The sequence below is a fragment of the Zea mays genome, chromosome 2, assembly GCF_902167145.1.
Source record: "Zea mays cultivar B73 chromosome 2, Zm-B73-REFERENCE-NAM-5.0, whole genome shotgun sequence".
In the NCBI taxonomy this organism is placed as follows: domain Eukaryota; kingdom Viridiplantae; phylum Streptophyta; class Magnoliopsida; order Poales; family Poaceae; genus Zea; species Zea mays.
This window is the reverse complement of record NC_050097.1, coordinates 177639240-177649400: the sequence shown is the minus strand read 5'-3', so window position 1 is coordinate 177649400 and position 10161 is coordinate 177639240.

Here is a 10161-nt window from a genome sequence, read left to right as displayed (position 1 = left end):
TGTACTCGAAACAATACTACTTATGCTTCGTCAAGTGATGATGAGTCTAGTGATGATGATGAAATAGACTATTCTAGTTTATTCAAAGGTTTACATAGAAATAAAATTGATAAGATCAATGAATTGATTGATGCTTTGAATGATAAGAATAGATTGTTAGAAAAGCAAGAGGATCTTTTGTATGAAGAACATGATAAATTTGTAGAGGCTCAAAAATCTCTTGCTTTAGAAGTTAAAAGGAATGAAATGCTTTCTTGTGAACTATCTACATGCCATAAGTCTATTTCAAACTTAAAGAGTATTAATGATGACTTGAATGCTAAGCTAGAAGTAGCAAATAGATCTAACTCTTGTGTAGAACATGTTGTGATTTGCAATAGGTGTAAAGATTTTAATGTTGATGCGTGTAGTGAACATCTAGTTTCCATTGCAAAACTAAATGGTGAAGTGGCTAGTCTTAATGCCCAACTTAAGACTAGCAAGGATGAATTTGACAAACTAAAATTTGCAAGGGATGCCTACACAATTGGTAGACACCCCTCAATTAAGGATGGGCTTGGCTTCAAGAGGGAAGCCAAGAACTTAACTAGTCATAAGGCTCCCATTCCCGCCAAGGAGAAAGGGAAGGCCCCTATGACTAATAGTTGTCAAAAGAACCATGCTTTCATGTACCATGATAGGAAATTTTCCAGAAATATTCATTATGATAGGAGTTGTAATGCTTACAATTCAAATGCAATGATTGCCTCAAGTTCTTCTATTATGCATAATAGAAATTTGACTAGAAAAAATATTATGCCTAGAAGAAATGTTGTTCATGTTCCTAGGAAAGTAAACAATGAACCTTTTACAATTTATCATGCTTGCAATTCTTCCTTTGCAATTTGTAGAAAGGATAGAAAGGTGATTGCTAGGAAATTAGGGGCAAAATGCAAGGGAGATAAAACTTGCATTTGGGTCCCTAAGGATATTGTCACTAACCTTGTAGGACCCAACAAGAGTTGGGTACCTAAGACCCAAGCCTAAATTTGCCTTGCAGGTTTATGCATCCGGGGGATCAAGCTGGATTATCGACAGCGGATGCACAAACCACATGACGGGGGAGAAGAAGATGTTCACCTCCTACATCAAAAACAAAGATTCTCAAGACTCAATCATATTCGGTGACGGGAATCAAGGCAATGTCAAAGGACTAGGGAAGATTGCTATTTCATCCGAGCACTCTATTTCCAATGTTTTCTTAGTTGAGTCGCTTGGATATAACTTGTTGTCTGTAAGTCAACTTTGTAATATGGGATATAATTGCTTATTCACAAATGTAGATGTGTCTGTCTTTAGAAGGAGTGATGGTTCATTAGCTTTTAATGGTGTATTAGACGACAAACTCTACTTAGTTGATTTTGCAAAAGAGGAGGCCGGTCTAGATGCATGCTTAATTGCTAAGACTAGCATGGGCTAACTGTGGCATCGCCGCTTAGCACATGTGGGGATGAAGAACCTTCACAAACTTCTAAAGGGAGAACACATAATAGGTCTAACAAACGTAACCTTCGAAAAAGATAGACCTTGTGCAGCTTGTCAAGCAGGTAAACAGGTGGGAAGCTCACATCATACCAAAAATGTGATGACCACATCAAGACCTTTGGAGCTGCTTCATATGGATCTCTTCGGATCCGTCGCCTATCTAAGTGAAAGTCGCCTAGAGGGGGGGTGAATAGGGCGAATCTGAAATTTACAAAATTACTCACAACTACAAGCCGGGTTAGCGTTAGAAATAGAAACGAGTCCGAGAGAGAGGGCGTAAAACAAATCGCAAGCGAATGAAGAGTGTGACACGTGGATTTGTTTTACCGAGGTTCGGTTCTTGCAAACCTACTCCCCGTTGAGGTGGTCACAAAGACCGAGTCTCTTTCAACCCTTTCCCTCTCTCAAATGGTCCCTCGGACCGAGTGAGCTTTTCTTCTCAATCACTTGGAACACAAAGTTCCTACAAGGATCACCACACGATTGGTGTCTCTTGCCTCAATTACAAGTGAGTTTGATCTCAAGAAAGAATGAGAAAGAAAGCAATCCAAGCGCAAGAGCTCAAAAGAACACAACAAATCTCTCTCACTTAACACTAAAGCTTTTGTGGAATTGAGAGAGGATTTGGTCACTTGGGTGTGTCTAGAATTGAATGCTAGAGCTCTTGTAAGTGGTTGGAAGTTGGAAAACTTGGATGACTTGAATGTAGGGTGGTTGGGGGTATTTATAACCCCAACCACCAAACTAGCCGTTTGGTGGAGGCTGCTGTCGCATGGCGCACCGGACAGTCCGTGCGCCACCGGACACTGTCCGGTGCGCTAGCCACGTCACCAGGCCGTTGGGTTCCGACCGTTGGAGCGCTGACGTGTGGGCCCGCCTGGCTGTCCGGTGGTGCACCGGACAAGTCCTGTAGACTGTCCGGTGTGCCACCCGCGCGTGCTCTGCTCCTCTGCGCGCGCTGGCGCGCATTTAATGCGTTGCAGTCGACCGTTGGCGCGAAGTAGCCGTTGCTCCGCTGGCTCACCGGACATGTCCGGTGAATTATAGCGGAGCTGAAATACGAAGCTGGCGAGTTCAGAGTCGCTCTTCTCTGGAGCACCGGACACTGTCTGGTGTGCACCGGACATGTCCGGTGAATTATAGCGAAGCGCCCCTGAAAATTCCCGAAGGTGGGAGGTTTGGCTTGGAGTCCTCTGGTGCACCGGACACTGTCCAGTGGCACACCGGACAGTCCGGTGTGCCAGACCAGGGCTGCCTTCGGTAATCCCTTGCCCTTTTTGTTGAACCCATTTCTTGGTCTTTTTATTGGCTAAGTGTGAACCTTTGGCACCTGTATAACTTATACACTAGAGCAAACTAGTTAGTCCAATTATTTGTGTTGGGCAATTCAACCACCAAAATCAATTAGGAAAATAGGTGTAAGCCTAATTCCCTTTCAATCTCCCCTTTTTGGTGATTGATGCCAACACAAACCAAAGCAAATGTGGAAGTGCATAATTGAACTAGTTTGCATATGTAAGTGTAAAGATTACTTGGAATTGAGCCAATATAAATACTTATAGAATACACATGGATTGTTTCTTTTATTTTTAACATTTTGGACCACGCTTGCACCACATGTTTTGTTTTTGCAAATTCTTTTGAAAGTCCTTTTGCAAATAGTCAAGGGTAAATGAATAAGATTTTGAGAAGCATTTTCAAGATTTGAAATTTTTCTCCCCCTGTTTCAAATGCTTTTCCTTTGACTTAAACAAAACTCCCCCTTAATAAATTCCTCCTCTTAGTGTTCAAGAGAGTTTTAAGATATCAGTTTTGAAAGTACTACTACCTCCCCTTTTGAACACAATAAGGTACCAATTTGAAATTTACCAATTGAAAATCCTTAGTTTTTAAAATTAGGTGGTGGTGCGGTCCTTTTGCTTTGGGCTAATACTCTCTCCCCCTTTGGCAGGAATCGCTAAAAACGGAGTCATTAGAGCCCTTTCCTAACTACTTTCTCCCATTTGGCAAATAGAATATATGAGTGAAGATTATACCAAATGACGGAGAGTTGCTTGGAGCGACGGTGAAGGGTGAGTTACGGAGTGGAAGCCTTTGTTTTCGCCGAAGACTCCAATTCCCTTTCAATGCACCTATGACTTGGTTTGAAATTCACTTGAAAACACATTAGTCATAGCACATGAAAGAGATATGATCGAAAGGTATATGAATGAGCTATGTGTGCAAGTCAACAAAAGAAGTTCCTAGAATCAAGAATATTTAGCTCATGCCTAAGTTTGTTAAAGGTTTGTTCATCTAGTGGCTTGGTAAAGATATCGGCTAATTGATCTTTAGTGTTAATATATGCAATCTCGATATCTCCCTTTTGTTGGTGATCCATTAGAAAATGATACCGAATGGCTATGTGTTTAGTGCGGCTATGCTCAACGGGATTATCAGCCATGCGGATTGCACTCTCATTATCACATAGAAGAGGAACTTTGGTTAATTTGTAACCGTAGTCCCTAAGGGTTTGCCTCATCCAAAGTAGTTGCGCGCAACAATGGCCTGCGGCAATGTACTCGGCTTTGGCGGTAGAAAGAGCTACGGAATTTTGCTTCTTTGAAGCCCAAGACACCAAGGATCTTCCCAAGAACTGGCAAGTCCCCGATGTGCTCTTTCTATTAATCTTACACCCCGCCCAATCGGCATCCGAATAACCAATAAATCAAAAGTGGATCCCCTAGGATACCAAAGCCCAAACTTAGGAGTATAAACTAAATATCTCAAGATTCGTTTTACGACCGTAAGGTGAGCTTCCTTAGGGTCGGCTTGGAATCTTGCACACATGCATGCGGAAAGCATAATGTCCGGTCGAGATGCACATAAATAAAGAGCCTATCATCGACCGGTATACCTTTTGATCGACGGATTTACCTTCTGTGACGAGGTCGAGATGCCCATTGGTTCCCATGGGTGTCTTGATGGGTTTGGCATCCTTCATCCCAAACTTGCTTAGAATATCTTGAGTATACTTCGTTTGGCTTAGGAAGGTGCCCTCTTGGAGTTGCTTTACTTGAAATCCCAAGAAATATTTTAACTCCCCCATCATTGACATCTCGAATTTTTGTGTCATGATCCTACTAAACTCTTCACATGTAGATTCGTTAGTAGACCCAAATATAATATCATCAACATAAATTTGGCATACAAACAAATCATTTTCAAGTGTTTTGGTAAAGAGCGTAGGATCGACCTTTCCAACTTTGAAGCCATTAGTGATAAGAAAATCTCTAAGGCATTCATACCATGCTCTTGGGGCTTGCTTGAGCCCATAAAGCGCCTTAGAGAGTTTATAAACATGGTTAGGGTACTCACTATCTTCAAAGCCGGAAGGTTGCTCAACATAGACCTCTTCCTTGATTGGTCCATTGAGGAAGGCACTCTTCACGTCCATTTGGTAAAGCTTGAAGCCATGGTAAGTAGCATAGGCTAATAATATACGAATTGATTCAAGCCTAGCTACGAGTGCATAGGTTTCACCGAAATCCAAACCTTCGACTTGGGAGTAGCCCTTGGCCACAAGTCGAGCTTTGTTCCTTGTCACCACACCATGCTCGTCTTGCTTGTTGCGGAACACCCATTTGGTTCCTACAACATTTTGATTAGGACGTGGAACTAAATGCCATACCTCGTTCCTGGTGAAGTTGTTGAGCTCCTCTTGCATCGCCACCACCCAATCCGGATCTTGAAGTGCTTCCTCTATCCTATGTGGCTCAAAAATGAGCAACACGAGATCTAGTGGTTACCCCCTTATGAATGTCGCCGAGGATGGTGTCGACGGGGTGATCTCGTTGGATTGCTTGATGGACTCTTGGGTGTGGCGCCCTTTGTTCTTCATCCTCCTTGTCTTGATCATTTGCATCTCCCCCTTGATCATTGCCGTCATCTTGAGGTGGCTCATTTGCTTGATCTTCTCCTTCATCAACTTGAGCCTCATCCTCATTTTGAGTTGGTGGAGATGCTTGTGTGGAGGAGGATGGTTGATCTTGTACATTTGGAGGCTCTTCGGATTTCTTAGGACACACATCCCCAATGGACATGTTCCTTAGCGCGATGCACGGAGCCTCTTCATCACCTATTGTGGGGGACAGATATCCCCCGGGTCCACTGGAAGGATAAAAGACCTCACGAAAGGCCCAAGGGCCTAATAAATCGTAAGGTCATTCCTTCATGGGCCTGGGGAAGAACGACCAGCGAAGCAGATCGACATAAGGCCGGATCGGTGCGAGCCCGGATGGCCCAACAACGTTGGGCAAGCAACCACAACAGAGACCCGACTTTCCCGCGCTGGAGCCCCGTACAACGGAACCAGGCAAGGTTAAGTCGGCAGAACTATAGGAAGATAGACTCAATCAGTTCACTATCTCTTAGGTGCGCATTGTTATCATATCCACATGTATTGCCCCACGGTCGAATATATAAGGCCTAGGGGGCAACCCTTCAGAACGATCGATCCCACTACTCACCCATCCACCCCAACTCTCTATTCTCTAGTGTTAGAGAGTTCCCTTGTAATCCACCACGTAAAACATTCTCACCAGGACGTAGGGTGTTACGCATCTCCAAGCGGCCTGAACCTGTAAACACTATCCATTGTTCCTCGTGCATCCGACACGAACCATTTAGCTACAGTCGGTGACACCGTCCTACTCCTAAAAACACCTTGAGGGGCAACCCTGGGTGTGCGGTCGGACCCAAAACACCGACAGCTGGCGCGCTAGGTAGGGGGTGTGTCACCGATCTAAGCTAGCTCAATGGCTGTCACCTTCCACCGCAAGATCACCCTCCGCCCCGGATCTGTGTTCTGCTTTGGAACTATCTCATCCGTAGCAGATGAAGAAGGAACTCTACATTGCATCACAGATCCGCCAAGGAAGAAGTCTCCTCCAACAAACTCCGAGAATATCGGAGTAAGAAAGGAAAAAGCGCAACCTCCAGCGCTCCGAAAAAAGATCGCCTTCAACAAGCCAGGGGCCGAGGGCCCGCTGACCCGGAGAACTCCACTGTCTACTTCCCCGACGAAAGAATGGACACAAATCGCAAGGAGGAAAGAAACAAACAAAACCGGAAGAAAGCAAGCTGTTCTTTCCGTACCTCCGTCCTCAAAGGAGAGCGGAAAGAAGATCGCCACGACAGCCGCACCATTCTACCCCGATGTTCTTTTCATCGGGAGAGTGGAGTCGCCCCCCGTCTCCGACGACGAGCCGACCGCGCCCGGAGAAGAACCACCTCAGCGGGAATCCCGTCGATGAAGGAACCGACGCCGAAATATCCGGCGACATCACGAGGTCGGAGAGCGGGATCCAGACCAGCCTGTCTCGTGAGACGAGGTCTCAGAGATAGGAGAAACTCCGGAGGAACGCGTCTTCAGAGAACGAAGGAACTCCCGACGGCGTGATCGCCGGCGAGCTCAGGAACAAGCCGAGCAGGAGGCAAGGCAACGTCGGGAAAATCCACTCTTCGAGCGCAACCTGAATCCCGACTTCGCCCAAGCCATGAACACACCGAGTGAAGTTGGAGGGGTACTAGCTCGGATAGCTGATGGACTCCCTCGGACTCCCGATGCCGAGGGCTATCGACGACTGTTCACCCAGGCAGCCAACCATCTTCTACTTCTCGCTCACCCGCCAAACGATCTACGACACGCCATCAACAGTCGCCGGGATGCGCGAAGCTCCATCAATGCTTCACGTGAACGATGACATGAGAACGAGATCCGTCGCCGGGAGGAGTACGACAGGGATCATGGCATCCTAGCTCGGAGTCAGGCCACCAGAACTGAGTCGGCAACGGCCTCGACTGGAGGTACTGTCCAGGGACGATCGAGGAACCACAACAACTACTCCCCTCCCCGGAACAGACATCATCCCCGACAACAAGAAGACACGTGTGGAGTGTCTGCCCTTACTCCACGCCTTAGGGCCATTCAATGGCCCCCTAACTTCAAGGTATCCAATGTCGACAAATATGAACCTAAGCAGGATCCAGGAGGCTGGCTGGCCGTCTACACCATCGCTGCTCGAGCTGCCGGGGCGTCCGAGGACGTGATGACCGCATACTTACCCATTGTCCTCGGGCAAGACGCGCTACAATGGCTGCGACATCTACCCCGACACTGCATCGACGACTGGAGCGACTTCATTCGACGCTTCACCGCCAACTTTCAGTCCCTCTCCGACAAACCAGCGCAACCATGGGACCTCAAATCCATCAAGCGCCGGGGGGACGAAACTCTCCGATCGTACCTCAAAAGGTTCCAGACTATGAGAAATCGTATCCCCGAGGTCACGGAGGCGGCCGTGATCGAGGACTTCTACAGAGGATCCAATGACTCGGCCTTCGTCCGAGCCATATTGCAGAAGGCGCCAACTACCTCCGAGCAGCTGTTCCGGGAAGCCGACCTCTACATCACCGCCGACGAGCGAGCTCAGGACCTTATCGGGGGAGCGAAGCCCGCACCGGCAGCACCACGACGCGACGCGAACCAGCAACCCGACAAACGCTGGGAGAAAAGGCCTCGCGAAGAAGTGCGCGACGCTGGAGCACCTGCCTCTCGCGCCCGGGGAGGACCTCGCGGAGGCGAACGCACGCTGGACGACATCCTCGACGCCCAGTGCTCGTACCACAAGGACATGCGCCACACCCTTCGGAACTGCAGGGACTTCAAGCACTCCGTCGGACACGGCCGGCCCTTCCAACCTCTACCTCCTCCTCCGCCGCGGGGAGAACCGGGAGAACCGCGACAACCCCAGCAGCAGGAGGAGGGAGGAGGCGGAGCCTTCCCACGCGTTGACGGGGAGGTCAACGTCATCTTCGGTGGACACAGATCGCAGGAGAACAGAAGACAACAAAAGCTCAACGATCGCCAGATATTGGTGGCGACCACCGGTCCTCCCGCTCCGTACCGATGGTCGGAGCACCCGATCACCTTCACACGGGCAGATCAATGGCTCAACTTCGACCACCCAGGCAAATATCCGCTCCTCGTCGATCCGGTGATCCGAGAGAGCAGGGTGAAGAAAGTGTTAGTGGACGGGGGGAGCAGCATCAACGTCACCTTCCCCCGGACACTCCAAGGCTTGGGAGTTCACCTCAAAGAGCTCCACGAGTCAGACACTCCTTTCTTCGGCATCGTGCCGACCGAAGGGGAATACCCGCTGGGCCACATCTACATGCCCGTCACCTTCGGAACTCCGGAAAACTACAAAACCGAGTTCCTGAGGTTCGAAGTGGCGAACTTCGACTACGGATACAACGCCATCATCGGGAGGCCGGGATTGGCAAAATTCATGGCCATTCCACATTACACGTACATGATATTGAAGATGCCAGGACCGCAAGGAATCATAACTATGCGCGCTGACTTCCAAGGCGCCACAGAGTGTTTCCGAGTGGCCATCCAGACGGCCCTCACCACCAAACCGTCGACGACTTCTTCAACGTAGGCAAACTCTAAGCCTGAGGAAGACCTTGCAGCACCGGCAAATGAAGCCCAAGCTGCGACCTCTATGCGGTCGACTGAAGAAACTAAAAGGATCAACCTTGGGTTCGCTGATGAGCGCAAGACTACCATCATCAGCTCCAGCCTGGATGATAAATAGGAAGGCGCGCTCGTCCAGTTTCTGCAAGATAACCGAGACGTATTCGCATGGCAACCTGCGGATATGCCGGGAGTCCCGAGAGAACTGGCCGAGCACAAACTGAAGGTCTATCCCCAGGCGAGGCCGATCCGGCAAAAACTACGTCGCTTCACGCCCGACAAGAGAGAGGCCATTCGCGCTGAGCTGGCTCGCTTGGTCGCGGCTGGGTTTATTAGAGAGGTGTTACATCCTGAGTGGTTAGCCAACCCTGTTCTTGTACTCAAAAAGAATAAAGTGGATTGGCGCATGTGCGTCGACTATACGGATCTCAACAAACACTGTCCAAAGGATCCTTCGGGCTTCCTAGGATAGATCAGGTGGTAGACTCCACCGCTGGATGTTCTGTGCTGTTTTTCCTGGATTGCTACTCCGGATATCATCAGATTAGCTTGGCAAAGGAAGACGAGGAAAAAACAGCGTTCATCACTCCGTTCGGTGCTTTCTGCTATACCTCCATGCCGTTTGGCCTCAAAAACGCTGGAGCAACTTATCAGAGAGCCATTCAAACATGCTTAGCCGATCACTGGGGCAAGTGTGTGGAAGCTTATGTAGATGATGTGGTAATCAAAACGGAGAACTCAGAAAACTTCATCGAAGACTTACAGCTGGTTTTCAACAGTCTACGGCGATATCGATGGAAGCTTAATCCCGAAAAATGTGTCTTTGGGGTACCAGCAGGAAAGCTACTCGGATTTATTGTCAGCCACCGGGGAATTGAAGCTAATCCGGATAAGATTGAAGCTATCATGAAAATGGAGGCACCACGATCACAAAAGAAAGTTCAGAGACTTACCGGATGTATGGCAGCCCTCAGCAGATTCATATCCAGGCTGGGAGAAAAAGGTTTACCATTTTACAAGCTACTAAAAAAAGTGGATAAGTTTCAGTGGACTTCAGAAGCACAGGAAGCCCTAGATGCACTGAAAAAATTCTTGACGACACCACCAGTGCTGAA